Source organism: Erpetoichthys calabaricus, chromosome 3 (assembly GCF_900747795.2).
Source record: "Erpetoichthys calabaricus chromosome 3, fErpCal1.3, whole genome shotgun sequence".
Taxonomy (NCBI): domain Eukaryota; kingdom Metazoa; phylum Chordata; class Cladistia; order Polypteriformes; family Polypteridae; genus Erpetoichthys; species Erpetoichthys calabaricus.
The window spans coordinates 104,527,449-104,538,150 of record NC_041396.2 but is presented as its reverse complement, the minus strand read 5'-3'; the positions used below and the strand labels follow the sequence as shown (position 1 = coordinate 104,538,150).

General features: G+C 40.3%; 1 protein-coding gene across 2 annotated transcripts in view; it reads left to right on the top strand.

Moving 5' to 3' along the window:
• LOC127527298 (uncharacterized) overlaps positions 1-10,702 on the top strand; it is a 214,429-nt gene that overhangs the window by 64,377 nt on the left and 139,350 nt on the right. The window lies entirely within an intron of this gene.

The following is a 10,702-nucleotide window of genomic DNA, read 5'->3' as shown; positions in this document are numbered from 1 at the left end:
TCACCATAATAAGTTGAGTACCCCAGGAATATTTTTTGAAGCACACTTAGTAAGTCTAGCATAAAACCAGACACCAGGCTTATCTGAGCTGGTTTTGGCTTCACCGAAGAAGATTAGGGCAAGTTGCACTTGGTAACCAGTACAACTATGCATCAACCAGGCTAAAGATGAAGCTTAATGGAGTGCTGTGGAGTAAAACTTTGTAAAATTCCAATTTGCAGAGAAACGCAACCATTTTTTGGGTAGGAGGTTCTGGGTTTTTTGTAGCATATCTAATGTGAAATTCTAAATTAATTTAATCTTACATATGTGTTACAAAATAGTAAAACATTATAACCTAATGCGTGTACCCACATTTGGGCTAAGCAAGTATCACCTGCAATTTAACCCTAATTTTAACTCTTTCCAAAAAAAGTGATGATAAAACACGATTTGGCTCTCTGCTGTTCCCTTTAAATATCACAGTTCGTTTTGCACAGCTCAACGGATGACCCAGTTTGGCTTTTTAATAAGGGTATATTTCTTGCCTGAACACAGTGGGAATTAAAGTGGCCCAATTTTTAAATTTTAGTCCTTTGGTGTAGATAAGCGGTCAGGTGTACCAGGTTTACCAGAGAATTAAATTGGTGTACCACATTGGACTAGGCAAACTGCACATGCAATCAATATGTGAAATATGAATTCCTTTCGTAAGTTGTGCGACTAGGGAGCTAGTAAGTGAGTAGTTAGCTAATTAATATTAACTTTTACTATAAATTAGTGCAGTAGTTAGCGCTGCTGCTTTATGGATCTAATGACATGGGCTTGAATGTATAACTTGCTTTTATAAACTTGCCAATATCCATTACTGTGGAAAACCTCAAACTGTTTAGTGATATGTCTTGTTTCCAGAATGATGTACAGTAGCATATGATGGTATCTGCGTGTGCATTACATACATTCAGATGAGCACCAGTCTTAGCTGGTGTGACCTTAAAGTACCTGGTGTCCAGTGTATGGTAAGTGGGTGGGTATTATGTCCAGTAATTGGCTGATGACAGGCAGATGTTCAGTGATACACAGTGAGGTCAGAAATTATGTTAACTGCACAGTAGTCTTTTTACTGAGGGTCTCAGCAACAACTTGTACAAAGATATCTCTAAACCCCACTGCAGTGCTGCCTGCTGCCTAGGAATACTGCCCAAACATTATTGCATTTATCTCATGTCGTACATGGCTGGGGGTCAGAACCAGCCAGGATGCCTGGAGGGACCGAGAGGTGGCGTGTTTGTCCTCCGGGCCACGAGGGGGCAAACGCCCTGGAGCAGAAGAAGGCCACAGAAGGGGAGCAGGGAGGCTCAAGTCCGTGGAGGCCCGTATCCACCGCCAGGGGGCACCCCGAGCCTCATGGTGCCTGGGACTTCTTTGCTTCCGCCACACCCATGGAGGACGATCCTTCCAGGGTCACCCGGAGTGCTTCCGGGTGCTCTCCTGACGCTTCTGCCACACCAGGATGTGACGTCCGGTAGAGCACTTTCAGCTCATCCGGGTGAGGATAAATGGGGCCGCCTCCCTCCTATCAGGAAGCTGGAGTCGGGAGCAGGAGCAGGACGAAGCTCCTGGAGAGAGAGGACAGGTGGCCCAGGGACGAGGAGAGAGAAGGCCCAGGAGAAAGGTGACTGGGGCTAGAGGCACTGTGAGTTGTGCGGGACTGTGTTGTGTTGTGGAGAAGAAAGTAAAGAGTATATTTTGTATAAAGATGTGGTCTTCGACTGGTGGTGTCCGGGCAAATATCACATTCAATACGTAACCGTGGGCACAAGGTAGTAAGTTGTATGCACCAAATTGTTTCCCAGGAAAACAAATAAATACACCAAATCCCCTCAGTGGCTCTGTATGAGTGGGCAGACACATACCTGTAAACATAAAGCATGTACCTAAACTCTTTGAGTCAGATAACCCTCCCACAACCCTAACCATAGTGTAATGGGGCATGCGATGGGCATTTCATGATTGACGTTGTGTGGAATTACCAGCACCCTCTGCTTTTTATATCACCGTGGTACATGATATGGAAATGATGTCAAACTGAAGTGCTGCAGCCTTGGTAAAGGCATAATTAGGTAGCCCCAAAGCACACTTTTGTGATTTTTAAATTTATCTTTCTCATACATACGTGAAAACATCCTGTACGTATGAAGTATTTTCATGTACGTATGAAATATGGGCTATCCCATAATTTTCCACTGTGCAGTTCAGAGCTTCCATAGAAAAGAGACAGTGATAATAATAAAAAAAGTTAATGGTGTGTTCTATAATGTTAAAATAGTCAGTTATAAAAAGTATCAATTCTAAGTCCGTAAACCTCTAACACTAAAATAGTTCAGAGATGCAATGAGAAGTCAAATAAAATGATGTGTAATGTACAAGAAAAAAAATCTCAGTTTAAGGACCAACCCTTGTGTGCTCCTGTCCTTGAGTATTATGTAGCACTTTAAAACCACCAGCACAAAAATGGATTTGAAAGAGAGCTCCTTGTCATTTTATGATGCAGATCATTGCAGTATGAATAGGTACATTGTAAAATAATAAACAGTAATGCATGACAATTGATTTGATTACGCATGTCAATAATTAAATGCATTCAACCTCTTTATATTAGATCATATTGTATTTTTTCCACTAGCAAAATATTAAGAATGTAAAATTATGGAACTGAGGATATGGCAGTAAAATAATCATTGTAAAAGTTGAAGTCTGGTGTGGTACTTGTCATTATGATTTTTATACAAATGTTTGTGATAACACTGCATGGCTAAATATTCAGTTTAGTTTCAACAGCCCTGTGGGATCATCCATGGCGCATCTCTTCTTTAAAAATCCCATAAATGACAGAGTTTGGATTGTCTGTAACAAACTATTAAAGGATTGCACAGAACCCTTACCATTTCCTGATGTTTACAGAATTGCAAAATTGCATGATATATAAAAAAAAAACATAAATTGTGAAATGTGACCTGACCACTCTGTAAACCGTTTGCCTCAATCTGACTCTTGGTTGTTTGTTTTTTTGTGATTCCAAGTAAAATGTATTTATTCAAAGTTGTATCGGTGACCGTAGATGTTTCTTACAAATTTGGGAAGCTTAAATAGTAATAAATGGCAATTGTGTATGCATAGGGAAGCCGCCATTCTAATTAGAAATTGAATATGTAAAATACATAGCATTCTGAAACATCAATGTGCAGTGTTGTGTTCCATAATTAAAATAAAAATGGGAATCTTATTAAATTGTTCCCATTTATTTACTGTTTCATTCACATTCACTGCCCAGAATCCCCTTTGCCCTCTTCACTGTCATTCATTCATTATTCATTTATAATATTGTTTCTATTTATATTATTCAGCTTAAACATTTTATTTTACATCAATATCTGTGCCAAATAAGTAGAAATTTAACATTGCAGTAATTCTAAATATCAACTCGCTTCTAACAGTGTAAGCAAATTCTATACAAATAACACAAACAAATAAAACATTTTAACATTTGGTGATCCACACAGGTCCTCTCTGAAAACAACAAAAAAAACTATACAAAGCAACCATTAAATGCAGTGTATAAACAGCAGCGAGTACCAAGCTAACATTGGTTAGTCCATTACTTCATTCTGCTACAGTTCTTCTCAATGTTTTGTTTTATGGATTGAAGTGATTTATTTAGAGTAAATTCTAATAAAATTAGCCTATAAAATGTTATTGTACTTGCAGAGCATAGTGCAAGTCCCCATTTTGGATTTGTGAAAGAAAAATTAACTGCTTGCAAGCTACCTAGGGTTAATAGCTGACAAAGCCATTTTGCTATAATGGCAGGTTATTCATACAGGCGTCTGTCATAAGACAGGGTGCAGTAAGCTCATCTAGGACAATTTCCAGTTTCTTTAGAAACACGTCTATTTGACACTGTGAAAGATGATCTTTCCTTCTTTAGGGTCTATCTGACAAGTGAAAAAAATAAGAATAGATGGCCCATTATCGTAATAAAATGCATAAATAAATTATATTGTTTTTTGTTACAAGGGGAAGGAGGAGGAAGAAGAAATTGTAAAAAGCCAATAGAAAAAATTTAACTTTACTCTTCTGCCTTGCAACGTAGAATCCAGGTACTCATCTGTTACTGAATAAAAATCTAATTGATTGAACTTATTCTGTTTCCCTGTTGGGGGGGGGGGGGGGTTTCTTCCACAGATTAATGTCATAATCTGAAGTCTAACAAACTTAAACTTGGGACTAGTCTCTCAAGTCCATGAATAGGAATTCAGAGCTTGGGGCACGCTTTCTTTCTGTTTTCTGAGATCGGGTCAGGTTGAGGAGCATGCACTGTTACAGTGCATTGTCGAACCCACCACACAATGAAACAGCTTGGGATTCTGGTTGGCCACCCCCAAGGCAGAAATGACCATCTATCTGCCACAACCAGGAGTTACCGTAATATGAAAAAGTTTAGGAATCCCTCTTAATTCTTTGGATTTTTGTTTATCATTGGCTGAGCTTTCAAAGTAGCAACTTCTTTTTAATATATGACATGCCTTATGGAAACAGAAGTATTTCAGCAGTGACATTAAGTTTATTGGATTAACAGAAAATATGCAATATGCATTATAACAAAATTAGACAGGTGTATACATTTGGGCACCCCAATAGAGATATTACATCAATACTTAGTTGAGCATCCTTTTGCAAATATAACAGCCTCTAGACGCCTCCTATAGCCTTTGATGAGTGTCTGGATTCTGGATGAAGGTATTTTTGACCATTCTTCCATACAAAATCTCTCGTTCAGTTCAATTTGATGGCTGCCGAGCATGGACAGCCTGCTTGAAATCATCCCATAGATTTTCGATGATATTCAAGTCGGGGGACTGTGACGGCCATTCCAGAACATTGTACTTCTCCCTCTGCATGAATGCCTTTGGAGATTTTGAACTGTGTTTTGGGTCATTGTCTTGTTGGAATATCCAACCCCAGCGTAACTTCAACTTTGTGACTGATGCTTGAACTTTATCCTGAAGAATTTGTTGATATTGGATTGAATTAATTCGACCCTCAAGTTTAACAAGGGCCCCAGTCCCTGAACTAGCCACACAGCCCCACAGCATGATGGAACCTCCACCAAATTTGACAGTAGGTAGCAGGTGTTTTTCTTGGAATGTGGTGTTCTTCTTCCGCCATGCAAAGCGCTTATTGTTATGACCAAATAACCCAATTTTTGTCTCGTCAGTCGAAAGCACTTTGTTCCAAAATGAATCTAGCTTGTCTAAATGAGCATTTGCATACAACAAGAGACTCTGTGGCGTGAGTGCAGAAAGGGCCTGCCATTCAGATGTTCTTTGTGCAAATTGTGCTGAATTGTAGAATGATATACAGATACACCATCTGCAGCAAGATGTTCTTGCAGGTCTTTGGAGGTGATCTGTGGGTTGTCTGTAACCATTCTCACAATCCTAAGCATATGCCGCGTCTGTATTTTTATTGGCCTGCCAGACCTGGGTTTAACAGCAACTGCGCCTTTGGCCTTCCATTTCTTGATTACATTCCTTACAGTTGAAACTGACAGTTTAAACCTCTGAGATAGATTTTTGTAGCCTTCCCCTAAACCAGGAGACTGAACAATCTTTGTTTTCAGATCTTTTGAGAGTTACTTTGAGGATCCCATCCTGTCACTCTTCAGAGGAGAGTCAAAGGAAAGCACAACTTGCAATTGACCACCTTAAATACCTTTTCTCATGATTGGACACACCTGTCTATGAAGTTCAAGGCTTAATGAGCTAATCCAACCAATTTGGTGTTGCAAGTAATCAGTATTGAGCAGTTCCATGCATTCAAATCAGCAAAATTACAAGGATACTAAAATTTTTGCACAGCCAGTTTTTCACATTTGATTTAATTTCATACAACTAAATATTGCTTCAATAAAAATCTTTGTTCAGAAAACACCCCAGTACTCAGATATTCCTAGGAAATGAAATACATACCACTGTTATCTTTTTTGTTGAAAGTAGAGTAAATTATTATGCAGGCTGAGAGGGGTTCCCAGACTTTTTCATATGTCTGTATGTAAGCATCCCCTTGGCCTGGTCCAGCTACTCTGGTCCTCTGCAATGAGAATCCTGTAAGTCGGATCACCCTCGATGTATTGCACACCTGGCTGTAGCGCTATAACTAATGCTCCCTCACAATGCAAGTTAATGTGCCTCAAACGGAACTCCTTGAGCAACTGCACATTTGCCACAAAGTCAAACCAGCAGTACCCAAGGATACTCTGAAGAGACACAGTACCAAAGGAGTCCAGTCTTCGTCTCAGGTCACTGGATAGTGTCCACGTTAAGCACCCATATAGCAAAACAGGAAGCACCAGGACTCTAAAGACTTGGACCTTTGTCCTTTTGCAAAGATATTGGGAGTGCCACACACCCCTTTCCAGTAACCTCATGACCCCCCATGTCCTCCCAATCCATCTACTGACACTCATTGGAAGAACCACCAGAGACATGAATGTCACTGCCGAGGTAAGTAAACCTCTTGATAAGGTCAATATTCTCTTTGCCCACAGATACACTGCTGCTGGCTGTGCCCAATAGGTCATTAAAATCCTGGATATTGGTATTTATCCAGGACACTCACAAACTCGGACTCCTCAGTCTCTTGAGAGCCCTGATCAGAGCCTCCATTGACTCTGCAAAGATCACAGCATTGTCGGCAAATCCAAGATCAGTGAATCTTTCTTCACCAACAGATGCCCCAAAGCCGCTGAACCCCACGACGTTTTCCAATCAGTTGGGATGACACCCGTCTCCCAAATGGAAGCAAAGATTGCTTGCAATGCAAGAAGGACAGCCTTACCACCAGTCTGGAGAAGTTTGCCCCGGATACCACAGTTCCCTGCAGTCTTCCCTACCCTCAGCTGTTTCACCACCTGTGCAATCCTAGTGAGACTGTGTGGTTCACATCTAATTGGAGGATCAGCTTTAAACAAGCTGCTCAAAGGAGCCAGGCCAGTAGCTCACAATTGCAGTGTCATCTGTAAGGACGGTGTGTGAGCTGCTCACAGATTCCTTTAACAAATGCTTATTATTTGCTCCTTATTTGCCTTCAGAGCCCTTGCAGCCATCCTTCTCAGTTCCCAGTACAGACCAGAGTTGCAATCAAGCCATGCACTGAGAGATGGAATGCCTCCTTTTGGGAACACTGGTAATGCCTACACAACCCTTGGCACCCTTCAGGGTCTTGTCATGGACGGTCTCCCACATCACATTAAGATCAGCAGCTGCACTCAAGTCTGTAAGTTCCTCACACAAACTGTATACAAACCCATTAGAAACAGCCTGATCTTGGAGTCTGACCAGATCCAGCCTCATTCTCCTAGTAGGTGGTAGCCTATTGGACCTAAGCTGGATCTTTAGAGTCTCTGGTTAGAAGTCTCAAACTGAGTGCTTCTGTAGACCTTGCAGTTTTGTTAGAGCCTCCAGCGTCTGCCAACAAGGATGTGATCTATCTCCTTCACCACACTACAAGTATTGGAGTACCTTGCCCAATGATGCTGCTCAGGGTGCTGGAACCAGAATCCAGCGATCAAATTGGGATGCGAGTGCTGCCGTGCAGCAGGTGATGCTGAGATGGAGATCAGAAATGACAAGTTCAGAGTTTTAAGATGAAGTTTAGTTTACGATGTTCTACTTTAATGACAAACTGCGAGAATAAAGTCAACATGTCAACTTTAATCTCGATAAAAATGGTGAGAATAAAGTAGAAATGTTGAATTTATTCTCGACATTTAGTTTTTTTTTCTTCACTGTGTCCGTATTTTTTTTCTTCATCGTGGTCCTAATATGCTTCCGTAGGGTGTGGAAATTAGCAGCTCCCGGCAACAATTATGGATGCGGACGACTCCCCACCTGTGCACTTAAGCGAGGACCATCCACATCACGAATCACCTAGGAACTGCTCCAGCCACACAACCACGCCCCCTCTCTAAGCTGTGAGTGCAGCGACTATTTATTTAAAAAATGGCCTTTTTGACTTAAGCTGTGGACCTGCTACACCACATTTCCACATTAGGAATCTTCATATCAAACATGCCTACCTTCCCAATTGTACTTCCGAGTGCCTTTTAATTACAGTTTGTCCAGCAGGGGGGCAAACCAGCCTAATTTGACGCTGGTCCCAAGCCTGGACAAATAAAGACGGATACTTTCATGAAGGGCATCCAGCTGTAAAACTTAGCCAAAACCTTAATGATGGAATGAATCCAATCAGCTTCAGAAAATGCTAGGGCAAACCCTGTAAGGGCATCGATCCGCAGGGGCCTCATCTGATCCTTGTGGCAAATGAGTGAGGTCTGCCAGGCAAAAGGTGGGCCCAGCTTAAAAACTTGGTCCGGAAGAAGACAGGGGAGTGGATAGAAAAGGGTAAGATAAAATTGAGTGAGGACACTGAATGTTGGGATAATGACTGGGAAAGGAAGAGATTTGGTAGATTTGATGGGAAGGAGAAAAGTGAGTGTTGTGTGTGCAGGAAATTAGACAGAAGGGGTAACAGAATTAAGAGGAGACTGTAAGTTGTTATGCAGTGGAGCAAATGAACAAGGGGGAAATGGTGTAGGTATATTAGCATCTAAAGAACTAAAAGATAGTCTTGTCACTGTGAATTGGAAGAGTAATATGGTGATGAGTGTCAAACTGGGCCTTGATGAGACTGTAGCTAAAGTAATCTTGCATATGCTCCTTATGTGGGCTGTGGGGAAGAGGAGGTGGTTTTCTGGGCACAAATGGATAAAGAGCTTAGGGCAGTACAAGAGGGAGAAAAGGTGATTGTTGGTGTTAAAGGAAAGAAATGAAGCAATTCAGAGGAACGATGAAGAAATTCCAGGGAACAAATCTTAAAAAAACAAGTCAATTGAAATGAATTCTAAAGAAGTTAATTAGCAGCAAAAACAGGTGACTTCTGGTAAAATTTTAGTAAAATCCAAAGCAAAACTGTCCATGCAATAATAAGAGAAAAAAACTGAAACTGATATTGCAAAAGAGGAAAAGTTCTTATTAAAAAAAATTCAGTTAAAGACTTACGTTGCTTCATTTCTCTATATTATTGTCATACAGTCATACTTTCAACTATTCATATGTTTATAAAACATTGGCATACATTTTTCTGTTTTACAAATGTTCTACCTGTATGCTAATCTAACAATCCATGCTCCTACCAGGGAGACTATTTCATAAATGTTTAATTAACGCTCAGTTTTTAAAGCAATAGCTGAGAAAGTTCTATAACATGCTAGCTTATAGGGGTAAAAGATTATACCATTATCTAAGTAATTCTTACATAGAGGATTTTAGCAAAACCAACAGTTACTGTTCTATTTACAGAATGTGTAAGTCAGGTTCAGTAACCTTCTTTGCTATAGAAAGAAAAAAATTAAAAGGTAAAAATATTTTCATTATAACATTTTTTGAACAATGATTAAGACATTTTAAGGAAGTACAAATCTCATTCCGCTAATGTAACTGTTTAGAGCTCTACAATATGCACACTGACCTGCTTCTCTGGCTTGTTTTATTTGTGACTAAAGGAATGCCCTCGCCTACCAGTCTGCCAGTATTAAGTGCTCCACAAAGCTTACATTCAGCTACTTCAGTGTTGCTAGGTTCATGATTTTCTTGCCCAATTGGGCTATTTTCAGCCCCCCTCCACTGCATTTTTAACATATTTTTCATCTATTTGGCACCCATTGTTTGGACTTGTATATGTTCTTTACCATTGTATAATCATTGAAGGGTTAGGGTATATACTCATTCTATCACTCTAAAATATCTCTGAGAGGACCCAGCCCCTCAAGCTTTGATGGTATGTACCTAACCCTCTTACTCTGACACTGCCCTCTCTTTCTGGTGTATAATTTTGTCTACCTGAAGCACTGGGCTATTTTTTTGGTCAGATTCACTATTTTTAAACTGTCCTTGGGCTATAATTTTTTAGAGCCCTGGCAACCTTGTGCTTCTTGCACCCTGTAGAGCTCTTTGTCAGTTGCCACAATTCTTCAGAAAAAGGCTTTACAAATTAAAACTACTAGGGGTTGTCTATTGACTCAGTCATGGTGGTGAGTGAGAGTTTGGTGTAGCTTAGTCTTAATATTACATCAAGCATAGCGTCTTGTGCCTTACTTTGTATATATTTTCTTTCTGTACATATAGATATAAATATCTCCTAGTGATAGTATAGTTTTGGTGGAGGTATATTTATATGATTTGGGTTTGTGGTGCATTTTTTGTCTTTTTGTATATACCCTGATTTATTGTTTTGTAAATATTTTTTTGTGGATCGTATTATTGGAAGGACTGTGTTTTTTGTGTTGTATCTTCCTGTCTGCATTTTTATTTAGGAAGACTACCAGAATTGAGTCACTGCTTTTTGCAGACGATGTGGTCCTGTTGGCTTCATTTTGCAGCACACAGTTGGATGGTTTATGACTGAGTGTGAAGCAGCAGGGATCAGTACCTCCAAATCTGAGGCCATGGTCCTCAGTAGGAAAAAGGTGGACTGTACTCTGAGTGGTAGGTGAGTTACTGCCCAAAATGGAGGAGTTTAAGTACCACTGTGTCTTGTTAAGGATTGAGGAGAAAAGGGGTGATGAGATTGACAGACAGATAGGGGAGGTGAGTGCAGTTAA